This window comes from Carcharhinus amblyrhynchos, chromosome 11 (genome assembly GCF_965287045.1).
Source record: "Carcharhinus amblyrhynchos chromosome 11, sCarAmb.v2.hapA, whole genome shotgun sequence".
NCBI classification, from domain to species: domain Eukaryota; kingdom Metazoa; phylum Chordata; class Chondrichthyes; order Carcharhiniformes; family Carcharhinidae; genus Carcharhinus; species Carcharhinus amblyrhynchos.
This window is the reverse complement of record NC_137334.1, coordinates 54,256,807-54,269,798: the sequence shown is the minus strand read 5'-3', so window position 1 is coordinate 54,269,798 and position 12,992 is coordinate 54,256,807. Positions and strand designations below refer to the sequence as shown.

General features: G+C 45.3%; 1 protein-coding gene across 3 annotated transcripts in view; it reads left to right on the top strand.

Moving 5' to 3' along the window:
• The first annotated feature begins 880 nt into the window (after positions 1 to 880).
• The window catches only part of LOC145350137 (activin receptor type-1-like), an 85,811-nt gene continuing 73,699 nt past the window's right edge, over positions 881 to 12,992 (top strand). For all 3 annotated transcript variants that reach the window (XM_080199105.1, XM_080199103.1, XM_080199104.1), the window contains exon 1: positions 881 to 1,104. The gene's annotated coding sequence lies outside the window, so the exon portion shown is untranslated. The remainder of the gene's footprint in view (positions 1,105 to 12,992) is intronic.

Sequence of the window (12,992 nt, the reverse complement as noted above, 5' to 3'; positions counted from 1 at the left end):
CATGGGTTTCCTCCGCGTGTTCTGGTTTCCTCCTACAGTCCAAAGATGAGCAGATTAGGTGGATTGGCCATGCTAACTTCTCCCTTAGTGTCCCAAGATGTGTAGGTTAGGTGCATTGGCCATGCTAAATGCCCCTTAGTGTCCAGGATTTGTAGATTAGGTGGATTAGCCATGGAACTGTGGGGAGGGGGGAGGGGGGAGGCCTGGGCAAAATGCTCTTTCAGAGAGTGGGTAGAGATTCGATGGCACTGTAGGGATGCTATGAATTATTTAATCAGAACATAATTTGATTCAATCTTTCATCATATGTCAATGCACTTTAACACCAACGCACTGTAATCATCACAAGGCAGGTCACCTTTATTGCTTATGGTAAGATCTGTCAGGATGGAGAAGACTAAAAGGAGAAATGTGCACCGGACAGGCTACGGCTGCACGACAGTTGTATCATCGGATTGAATTCTAATAACTAGCAACTTTCACTTTGCTTTCTGTCACTGGGATAGAATAGATTCCTAGTTGTAGAGGGCTTTCCTGATTAACTTTACCATGGGAGATACTTGAGATGACAAATAAAAATGCAATCCCAACATTTGCAACAGAAAAGGAATGTACTGTGAAGTCTGAACAGAGTGCCTGATATTTAACTGGCCCGGGTCCCCCACCCCCACATTTCCACCCCTCCCCCGCCCACCCTCCCCGGCCCCAGCCCCTGGGTGTCTGCCTGGGGAAATTGGACAAAGAGGAAATGATGTGGTAATGGGTTTGTTAATTACAGCCTGGAACTGAGCAAAGTGAGAGATAGACTCCACAGGGAGGAGGAGGAATACGCATCGGATCGGCAGCTTTGCAACTCCTTCACTCGGGGGGGGGGGGGGGGGGGAGAGGAAATCCACCCATCGCGACAGAACCAACTTGGGAGTTCCTGGGAAAGCGATGCCTGTTGAATTGGGCTGAACACTGCCTGGATCCGGAGCCGGCTCAGGGAACGCTCCCTTATCCATCCCGAAAGCCGAGGCCCCATATTCCAGCAGCGGCCAAGTCCGGTTGAAAGTTTGGATCGATGTCGACTTCTGGCCAAGAGGAGTTTTGAGTTGCCCGGAGGTAAGTTTAAACTGGGGGGGGGGGGGGGGGTGGGGAGGAGAGAGAGCTGTGTGTGCGGAGCCGGTGGTGGAGGTAACTTTGGGATGTCAGCTCATTGTGAACGGGATAAGTTCGATTGGAGATCGCGGACTGGAGAACAGGGCAAAACTCTGGGGCAAGTTATTGTTCACTGTGCCTCCCCCTGATAACTTCACAGACTGCAGTGAATGCAGGCTCAGTGTGGCAGCCGCAGTGCTCCCAGCTGTTCCGCATGACAATGCCATGTTTGAAAGCTCTCTGCAGCAGGGTAACCATAGGAGCCTGTTCACAATCCTGGCGAAGGCACAGCTACCACCCCCCCCCCCCCCCTCACTTTGTGCTGGATTTCTGGTTTAAATGGCGGCCTGGTATTGAGTTATATTCCTTCTGGGAGTGGGGGTCGGCTACATTAATCTCATTGACCGGCCATATAACGTGCTTTCTGCATTTTATTTCCAATCGAGCAACACCATATCAGAGCTTCAGTACAGAGAATGTAGCTACACTGAAATGATTCAACCTGACGCTAGTCTGAAGGAGTCAGAAGATTTTAAACTCCTTCTACAGCACAGGAAGGAATCGCTGTTACTCGCCTCAAATGGTTTTCTACTCTCTGTGCCTGCAGTTTAAATATTCATAACCAGAGGTTTCCTTGGGCTGTGCTCTGCAGGCTTTTTGACTCAATTCCATTATTTTCTAATTTAGGGTTTGAGCTTAGCACTGGCTTCCCTTCCCTGGATCGGCGATCCCCCTTCCAACTCATACCCCGGATCGGTGAACCCTCTTCCCCACTCGTACCCCGGATCGGCGATCCCTCTTCCCCACTCGTACCCCGGATCGGCGATCCCCCTTCCAACTCATACCCCGGATCGGCGATCCCCCTTCCCCACTCGTACCCCGGATCGGCGATCCCCCTTCCCCACTCGTACCCCGGATCGGTGATCCCTCTTCCCCACTCGTACCCCGGATCGGCGATCCCCCTTCCCCACTCGTACCCCGGATCGGCGATCCCCCTTCCCCACTCGTACCCCGGATCGGCGATCCCCCTTCCCCACTCGTACCCCGGATCGGCGATCCCTCTTCCCCACTCGTACCCCGGATCGGTGAATCCTCTTCCCCACTCGTACCCCGGATCGGCGATCCCTCTTCCCCACTCGTACCCCGGATCGGCGATCCCCCTTCCCCACTCGTACCCCGGATCGGCGATCCCCCTTCCAACTCATACCCTGGATCGGCGATTCCCCCTTACCCACTCGTACCCCGGATCGGCCATCCCCCTTCCCCACTCATATCCTGGATCGGCGATCCCCCTTCCCCACTCGTACCCCGGATCGGCGATCCCCCTTCCCCACTCGTACCCCGGATCGGTGATCCCTCTTCCCCACTCGTACCCCGGATCGGCGATCCCTCTTCCCCACTCGTACCCCGGATCGGCGATCCCCCTTCCCCACTCGTACCCCGGATCGGCGATCCCTCTTCCCCACTCGTACCCCGGATCGGCGATCCCTCTTCCCCACTCGTACCCCGGATCGGCGATCCCTCTTCCCCACTCGTACCCCGGATCGGCGATCCCTCTTCCCCACTCGTACCCCGGATCGGCGATCCCTCTTCCCCACTTGTACCCCGGATCGGCGATCCCCCTTCCCCACTCGTACCCTGGATCGGCGATCCCCCTTCCCCACTCGTACCCCGGATCGGCGATCCCCCTTCCCCACTCGTACCCCGGATCGGCGATCCCTCTTCCCCACTCGTACCCCGGATCGGCGATCCCCCTTCCCCACTCGTACCCCGGATCGGCGATCCCCCTTCCCCACTCGTACCCTGGATTGGCGATCCCTCTTCCCCACTCGTACCCCGGATCGGCGATCCCCCTTCCCCACTCGTACCCCGGATCGGCGATCCCTCTTCCCCACTCGCAGGGGCAGCACAGTGGTTAGTCATGCTGCCTCACAGCGCCAGGGATCAGAGTTCAATTCTCGTCTGTGTAGAGTTCTCCCCATGTCTGCATGGATTTCCTCTGGGTTCTCTGATTTCCTCCCACTGTCTGAAAGATGTGTTAGTTAGGTGCGTTGACCTGAACTGGTGCCAGAATGTGGTGACTAGAGGAATTTCACGGTAACTTCATTGCAATGTTAATGTAAGCCTTACTTGTGACAAGTAAATAAACTTTATAAACCCTGGATCAACTCTCCCTCTTCCCCACTCAACTTTGGATCAAATTCTTCTCTTCTGCTGGCTCCTAAACTACTGGGGAGGTGATGGCCTGGTAGTATTATTGCTAGACTATTAATCCAGAAACTCAGCTAATGTTTTGGGGAACCAGGTTCGAATCCCACCAGGTTCGATGGTAGAATTTGAATTCAATAAATAAAAATCTGGAATTAAGACCAGGTGACCATTGTCAACTGTTGAAAAAACCCATCTGGTTCAGAAATGCACTTTAGGTATGTCGTTTTTACCTGGTCTGGCCTACATGTGACTCCAGAGCCACAGCAATATAGTTGACTCTCAATTGCCCCTTGAACAAGGGCTGCCAGGGCAATAAATGAGACTTCTCCCTCAAGTCAGGGCCTGAGATATTGGATTGTGATTTCTTTTCATCATTCTCATCACTTTCTGCTACAGCCTGTGCAATCTAAGCTGTGTATTTCTATCTCCTTCTGTTTCTCTATTTTGCTTTTTGTTTCTCTTGTTTTGTCCTTCCATCTCTTTTTCATCTTTTACTTCATTTTCAGTAACACCCTGCCATCTTGATCCTTCTCCCCAGCATATTTTCTCTTCTGAATTCCCAAGTAAGTGTTCCTCTTCCATTATCCCATCACCTATTATTCCCCACCTACTGCATAGTCAAGGTGCCATATATATGTTGACAACGCCCAGTTCTGCCTTCACCACTTTCCTCGGCCTCAGTGCTACCCCTGTGCTCAGTAAGAAGTCTCACAACACCAGGCTAAAGTCCAACAGGTTTATTTGGATTCACGAGCTTTGAGTGTTGCTCCTTCATCATGAAGGGGCAGTGTTCTGAAAGCTTGTGATTCCAAGTAAACCTGTTGGACTTTAACCTGGTGTTGTGAGACTTCTTACTGTTCCAACCCTAGTCCAATGCCAGCATCTGTCCATCTTGGATACCCCTGTGCTGTCAGCCTATTTACTTGATATATGGTGACACAGTGATTAGCACTGCTGCCTCACAACATCAGGGATCTGGGTTCGATTCCCGGCTTGGTCACTGTCAGTGTGGAGTCTACACATTCTCCCAGTGTCTGTGTGGGTTTCCTCCAGGTGCTCCTGTTTTCTCCCACAGTCTGAAGATGTGCTAGTTAGGTACATTAGCCTGCTAAGTTCCCCCTCAGTGTACCTGAACAGGCACCGGAGTATGGTGATGAGGGGATTTTCACAGTAGCTTCATTGCAGTGTTAATGTAAGGCTACTTGTGACTAATAAATAAACTTTGGATAAATTGCAATTTATTCCAGTTGAACAATTGATGGAATTTGGCTCCAAGAATAAACTGTCCTTCCTTGGCATTGACTCTGTCGCTTTCCCAAGCACTCTGATTCAAGCTGTAGAAAACATCAACATCCTATTTTATCTAGAGCCAAACTTCAAACTCAATCACTGAAACGTGTTATTTGCACTTCCACGTTCCTACTTTTGTTCTATCGGACCCACTGTCACTGAAACCTTTAACCATGTTTTGTCATTTTGGCCCCTCACCCATTCTCCATAAACACTAATTGTTGTCCAAAACTCATATTCTCACTGCACTATATTCCGTTCAGCTATCAATAAAACTTGATGATCTCTCCTGGCTCTCTGTCTCACAACATGTTGAATTTTAAAAATCCATCCATTAAATGTCTTCACAATCTCACACAATCTATTTCTCAAACCTCTTCTAGCCTTATGATGCCTCCTGCAACCATCAGTCCTGTGATTCAGCTCTTCAGTGTTAGTCCTAGCATTACTAATAGTGTTTAGTTGTTTTAGTGCTACTATCCAAAATTCTCTCCCTCTGCCTCTCGATTGCTCTCTACACATTTTTAAAAACCTTCTCAATACTAATTTTTCACCAGACTTTGGTGTCTTCTCTTAACTGTCCCATCAAATTGTGAACTTTGTTCCTTTCTATATTTTCTTCTCTCAAGATGACCCTTGGAAAATTTTCTATCGTAGGAGCATTGTCTAAATTCAAGTTTTCACATTTAGTTATTTTACTGAAGCAGTCAGTGTCTAAATGCAGCAAGCTGAGACAATGTTTAGGTTTAGGCTGATGAGTGGCAAGTAATGTTTGCACCACACAAGTGCCAGGCAAATGACCATTTCCAACAAGAGGGAACCTAACTATCTCCACTTGATATTGAATGGCATTACCATTACTGAAACCCCAGTATCAACATTCTGGCGGTTACCATTGACCAGAAATTGTTCTTGACCTATAAATATGCTGGCTACAAGAGCAGGTAAGAGGATGGAAGTTCTGCAATGAGTAGCTCTCTTCCGGGTTTCCGCAAAGCCTGTCCACTATTTATAAGGCACAAGTCAGGACTGTGATGAAATACATTTCAATTGCCTGTGTTGCAGTGCAGCTCCAACACTTGAGAAGCTCAACATCATCTAAGACAAAGCAGCCTGCTTGATTAGCATCCCATCCACCACCTTCAATATTCACTCACTCCACCACTGATGCACAGTAGCAGCAGCATGCACCATCCACAAGATGCACTGTAGCAACTCAGTAAGGCTCCTTTGACAGCACCTTCCAAACACATGGCCTTTACCACTTAGGAGGACAAGGGTAGCAGATGCATGGAAACATCACCACCTGCAAGTTCCTTTCCAAGTTACTCACCATCCTCACTTGGAGCAATATTCACTGTTGCTAGGTCAAACTCCCTTCCTAACAGCAGTATGGGTGTACCTACATCAGATGGACTGCAGCAGTTCAAGAAAGGGGCTCACCAGCACTTCCAGGGCAATTGGGGATGGATAATAAATGCTGACCTAGCCACTAACACCCACATCCCATGGAAGAATAAAAATAAAGAATTTCCTTTATTTCAAAAAATGTTGATGATTCAAATGTTCTTAAATTGTAAAGATATAGGGCATAATTTTCCTGTCCTGCCCACCATGGGAATTGTAGTTGGTGGGACACGGATGATGCAAATGTCCGTTGACATCGGGTGGGATTTTCCTGCCTTGGGGAAAGCACAACTCGACAATCCCGCTCATAGGAGCCATTATTGAGATATCGCTGCTGGATAGTCAAGAATGGGAATAGAATATTGCAGGTTATAAGATCCACAAGAAGTACCGGAAACTGTTACAAGGTGAGGAGTGGAATCAGCAATTAGGGATAAAATTACTTCCATGGCAAGAGGTAAACACACATGCAGGCTCCATGGGTAGAATTTAGAAATTGAAGATGTTTGAAAATTGTTTGTGATGTGGAACCAGTTTATACCTCTAAGCAGCAAGAGGATGGTGGAAAACAAAGCGGGGAGCTAAAATTATAAATGAAAATAAGATAATGGTGAACATATTAAATTATTATATTGTCAGCTTTTACAGTAGAGGAAGAAGTCAGACATCCTGAGGAAACTAATGAATTGGGGATGGGGACTTGCCAAAATTAGCATTAGCAAAATAGCAGAAATTAAGAAAATGATCGCATTAAGGAGTGACAAATCTCCAGGGCTCGATGGCTTTTTATTTTGAGCCAGTTAGGAGGTTTGCTGAGCAGCAGGAAACAGTATGGATAATGGACACACCTTTTTAAGTGGCAGACACTAGTGGTGTTCTGCAAGTATGTATTGGGGTCTCAACGTTCTGTATTTATTAATAGCTTTAGCCATGTATCCCAGTTTGCTGATGACATAAAGATGGGCGGCACTGCGTAGCAGTGCAGGCTGAAGCATAAAATTACAGATATTAATGCATTACGTGAATGGGAAATACTGGCAAATAGATTTCCATGTAGGCAAATGTGAAGTCATCCATTTTGGATCTAAAAAGAATAGATCACATAAGATAGATTAATACTTCGCGAAAAGCTGGAAGTCAAAGAGACCCAGAAAGACCTGAGGACTGATGTACATTGAGCATAAAAATGTCCTGGATAGGTGTGAAAAATAATCAAAAAGACTAATGGATTGCTCACATTTATATCTAGAGGACAAGAATGCAGAGGACAAGAATGCAAGCTAGTGCTATGTAAAGCCCTGATTAGAACATGTGTTTGAGTTCTAAGCAATACGCCTTTGGAAGGATATATTAGCATTGGAGGAAATGTAGTGTTGATTTACTGAAATGATACCAGTGCTCCAAGGGATTAATTAAGAGGAGAGATTAAACATACTAGGGCTGTAGTCTCTATTATTTAGACAGTTAAGAGCTTATTTGATTGAGCTTTTTAACATATTAAGAGAAACAAAAGCAGTGGGCATAGAGAAACTACTTTTGCTGGTTGGGAAATCCAGGACTAAGGGACATGGCTTAAAAATTAGGAAGGTCTTTTTGGAATGCAGTTAGGAAACTTCGAGGGTGATAGATGTTTGGCATTCTCCTGCAAACAGTAGGTGATGCTAGGTTAATTGTTAATTTTAAATCTTGAGTTCAAAGCATTTCTACTAATCCAGGATACTAAAGAAAACAGGACAAAGTGGGTAGGTAGAGTTAGGTTTTTTTAAATTCTTTGGTATGTGATCATTGCTGGCAAGGCTCGCATTTTTGTTGTTTATTTCAAATTGCCTTTGAGAAAGTAATGGTGAGCCACTGTCTTCAAGTACTGCAGTTCATTTAGTGTTGGTTCACCTGCAGTACCGTTAGAAAGGGAATCCTAGGATTTTGATCCAGTGACAATGAAGGAACAGCGACATAAATTAGGATGGCATGCGGCTTGGTGGGGATCTTGCAGTTGATAGTGTTCTAGCATGTCTGTCACCCATGTCCTTGGGTTATGGTTTGGAAGGTAGTGTCATTAGTAAGTGTGTAGAAAACTGTGCCAAAGAAGCAAATCCGTGTGTTCCTCAACTGGAAACCATGGATGAACAGGGATATCCACAGCTTGCTGAAGTCCAGGTCTGAGGCATTCAATTCAGGTGACACTGACCTATGCAAGAAAGCCAGATACATAAGAAATAGGAGCAGGAGTAGGCCATCTAGCCCTTCGAGCCTGCCCCGCCATTCAATAAGATCATGGCTGATCTGTTGTGGCTCAGTTCCACTTTCCCGCCCTCTCCCCATAACCCTTAATCCCCTCTCTTATCAAGAACCCATCAACCCGCTTCTTAAAAATATTTAGCGAGGCAGCCTCCACCACTTCAACGGGCAGAGAATTCCAGAGATTCACCACCCTTTGAGTGAAGAAGTTCCTCCTCAACTCCGTTCTAAACCGCCTCCCCTTTATCTTGAGGCTGTGCCCCCTAGTCCTACTGTCTTTTTTGAGCGGGAAGAGTCTCTCCACCTCTATCCTATCCATCCCATTCATCATCTTATACGTCTCAATGAGATCTCCCCTCATTCTTCTAAACTCTAACGAGTACAAGCCCAGTTTATTCAGCCTCTCCTCATAGCTCAATCCCCTCAACTCCGGTATCAGCCTAGTAAACCTCCCCTGCACTCCCTGAGGAGATCCATCAAAGATGTCAAAAGACAATACTGGACCAAGTTAGAGTCCCAAGCTGGCCACACTGACCCCCGCCGACTACGGCAACGTCTGCAAGACGTAACAGGCTACAAGATGAAGACAAGTAAAATCGCTGGCTCCAATGCACCACTCCCTGATGAGCTCAGTGCATTCTATGCCCATTTTGAGCAAGAGGTCAGTGAAAGCATGCCCTCCACCCTGGAAGCCCTGGATGAACCTGTATCTGTGGTTACCATTGCAGATGTCAGAGCAGCTTTCTTGAAGGTCAATCCACAGAAAGTGACTGGCTTGGATGGGGTATCTGGACATGCACTCAGATCATGTGCGGGTCCACTGGTGGTGGTATTCACAGACATCGTCAACCTCTCTTTACAACAATCTGAGGTCCCTATCTGCCTCAAGAAGACAACCATCATCCCGGTACCCAAGAAAAACCAAGCAGCATGCCTTCATGACTATCGGCCGGTGGCTCTGACTTCCATCATTATGAAATGTTTTGAAAGGTTAGTCATGGTACAAATCAGTTCCAGCCTCCCAGACTACCTGGATTCACTACGGTTTGCCTACCACTGCAACAGGTCCATGGCAGACGTCATTTCCCTGGCCCTGCACTCAACCCTGGAACACCTAGATAACAAGGACACCTACGTCAGACATCTATTTATTGACTACAGCTCAGCCTTCAACACCATTATTCCCAGAAACTTATCTCCAAAGTCCATGGCCTGGGCCTTGGCAATTCCCTGTGCGACTGGATCCTGAACTCCCTAACTTAAAGGCCACAATCAGTAAGATAGGCAACAATACCTCCTCCATGATCATCCTCAACACCGGTGCCCCACAAGGCTGTGTTCTCAAACCCCTATTATACTCCTTATACACCTGTGGCCATGTGGCTATATTTCCCTTCAATTCGATTTTCAGATTTGTTGACGACACCTCACTAGTGGGTTGGATCTCAAACAATGACGATACAAGAATACAGAAATGAGATAGAGAATCTGGTGAACTAGTGTGGCAACAATAATCTCTCCCTCAATGTCAACAGAATGAAGGAGATCGTCATCGACTTCAGGAATCATAAAGGAGAACATGCCCCTATCTACATCAATGGGGATGAAGTAGAAAGGGTCGAGACCTTCAAGTTTTTAGGTATCCAGATCACCAACAACCTGTCCTGGCTCCCCCCCTCCATGCCGACACTGTAGTTAAGAAAACCCCACCAATGCCCCTAATTTCTCAGAAGACTAAGGAAATTTGGATGTCAGCTACAATTCTCACCAACGTTTACAGATACACCATAGAAAGCATTCTCTCTGGTAGTATCAAAGCTTGGGATGGCTCCTGCTCTGCCCAAGACCGCAAGGAACTACAAAAGATTGTGAATGTAGCCCAATCCATCATGCAAACCAGCCTCCCATCCATTGACTCTGTCTACACTTCCTGCTGCCTCGGCAAAGCAGTCAGCATAATTAAGGACCCCATGCACTCCGGACATTCTCTCTTCCACCTTCTTCTTTCAGGAAAAAGATATAAAAGTCTGAGGTCACGTACCAACTGACTCAAGAACATCTTCTTCCCTGCAGCTGTCAGACTTTTGAATGGACTTGCCTTGCATTAAGTTGATCTTTCTCTCCACCCTAGCAATGATTGTAATACTACATTCTGCACTCTTTCGTTTCCTTCTCTATGAATGGTATATTTTTGTCTGCATAGCACACAGGAAACAATACTTTTCACTGTATATTAATCCATGTGACAATAATAAATCAAATCAAAAACCAAAAGAAGCCTTTGGGAATTGCTGCAATGCATCTTCTATGTAACACACTGCTGCTGCTAGGAATTGGTGGTGGAGGGAGTGAATGTTTACGTTGGTTTTAGGGTGCCAATCAGCAGACTGCTTTGACTTGGATGCTGCTGAGTTTCTTGAGTGTTACTGGAGCTATCCAGGCAATGGAGAGTATTCCATCACGCTGCTGGCTGTGGACAGACTTCAGGGAGTCAGCAGGTGAGTTACTTCCTGCTGAAATTTCAGTCTCTGACTCACTCTTGTAACCATAGTATTTATATGGCTGATCCAGTTCAGTTCTGGTCAGTGGTAACCCCCAAGATATTGATGCTGGGAGATTGTGATGATAATGCCATTCAATGTCAAGGGGAGATGGTTAGATTCTCTCATTGGAGATGGTTATTTGCCTGGCACTTGTGTGATGTGAATGTTACTTACCACTTATCAGCCCAAGTCTGAATGCTGTCCAGGTCTTGCTGCATATAAGCAGAGTGCTTCAGTGTCTGAGAAGTTATGTATGGGGCTGGGCTAAACTCTACTCATTAGCAAAAATCTCTATGTCTGACCTTATGATGGAAGAAAGTTCTTTGAAACAGTTGGAGATGGTTGGATCTAGGCCACTACCCTGTGAATCTGATGCACTGATGTCTGGGTGTGCGATGATTGGCCTCCACCAATCATCAAATTACCAGGCACAATCTCATTGAATGGTGAAACAGGTTCATGGGACAAGATTGGGAGGAGGTGCCAGACAAACTGTAAATAACTAGAGGGAAATGAGTGATGTCATCATATTAAGGATTGGTGCACTATCTGAAAGGGTGGTGCATTTTGATTCCATTGGAACTTTCAGAAGATAATTCAACTTGTTATTGAAAAGGACTAACTTGCAGGATTATGGAGAAAAACCAGAGATGTGGGACTAAATTGAGCATCTCTTTCACAGTACTGACACAAGCCCCAATGTGCTTAAAATATCTCTGATTCTATTATGTGTACAGATTTGAAATAGCAAATGTGTTTTAGTTGTGGCTTATTGGAAACAAACAAACATACCCTGAACTTTCTGAGAAGTGTATGTAAATTGCTGAAGACTTGTTAAAATGCTTGAGCTGTTTTAGATTGTGGCAGTTTCTTTTGGGCAAACACAAGATTCAAATCTCTGCCATTTAGTATCAGTCTTTGATTCAGTTTGAAACATTCATTAATAATCACTCAAGCTTCTTGGATACTTTGTTGCATTAATTTTAAAGATTATTTTAAGTTCTGAATTAGATAAACTGGCACTAATGTGTCTAAGGAGAGATCTTAACATTTAGTGCTGTCTGAAAGCTTTGATCTATACAATGGTACAGTTCAAATATTTCTTCAGACAATTGATATTCCTTTGTATTTGAGGACATGATAAAGGTCTTTGCATCAAATTTTACCATCTGATATTGCAACTTCTCTCTTCTGTTTGTTGAAATCATTTTGGCTTGAGATGGTCTTGGGTGTCATTGAACCTCTGGAGTGTCTCATTTCATTTGTTCATAGCATAATCTTGGTGACAGTGCAGATCAGTTTTAGTTTATCTCCACAATAGGTTATGTGTTCTGGCTATTTAGCTGATTTTCCAACAGCTGATGACAGAAACTTGACAAGTGTTTCTGCAAACCTCTGTTTATGTATAATTGTTCATGTAGATGAAGTGAAAATGTCTTTCCAGAAGGGAACATTCTCGTAATCATGCACGTTCTTCCTTTTTAGATAACAATCTATTTCCCTTTGATTTGAGTAGTTCAATTGAACCTGCCTCTGCCACATTCTCAGACAATGTTTTTCAAATCTTAACCTTTCTAGACTTGCTGTATGAGAGAGGTATTTTCTCATCTTGCCTTTTTTTGCCAGTTGCATTAAATCTCTTGTTCTCGATCCTTTCATGAGTGGGAACAGTTTCTCCTTGTCTATTCTGTTTAGACCCCTCATGATTTTTTGACTTGCCTCTAGCATTATTTTCACTCAAGGAAAACAGTTCTAACTTCTCCAATTTATCCTCTTTCTCAGTTTCCTAAGGAACTTCAGGAAAAGTTCTTCATTCTGAAACCATTGTCATGAATCTACTCCTTCTAATGCCCTCACATCCTTCCTAAAGTGCAGTGCCCAGAAGTGGATGCAGTACTTCAGCTGAGGCCAAACTAGTGCCTTATACAAATTCAACATCATTTTTTTTGCTCCTCCAGAACCTCTCTTTCTTCTGTTGTGTCTAGATTTATTTATCCTACCTTTTCCTTTTGAAGGAATTTACCTTACCCAAACTATCTCTTCGTTAAATATAACACATTGTTCAGCTGTCATCTTTTTTCCTGTCAACTTTTGACTCCAATTCATTAATCCCAGATTTCTTCTTACCCCAATGTAGTTGGCATTCCCCCAGTTAATTATTCT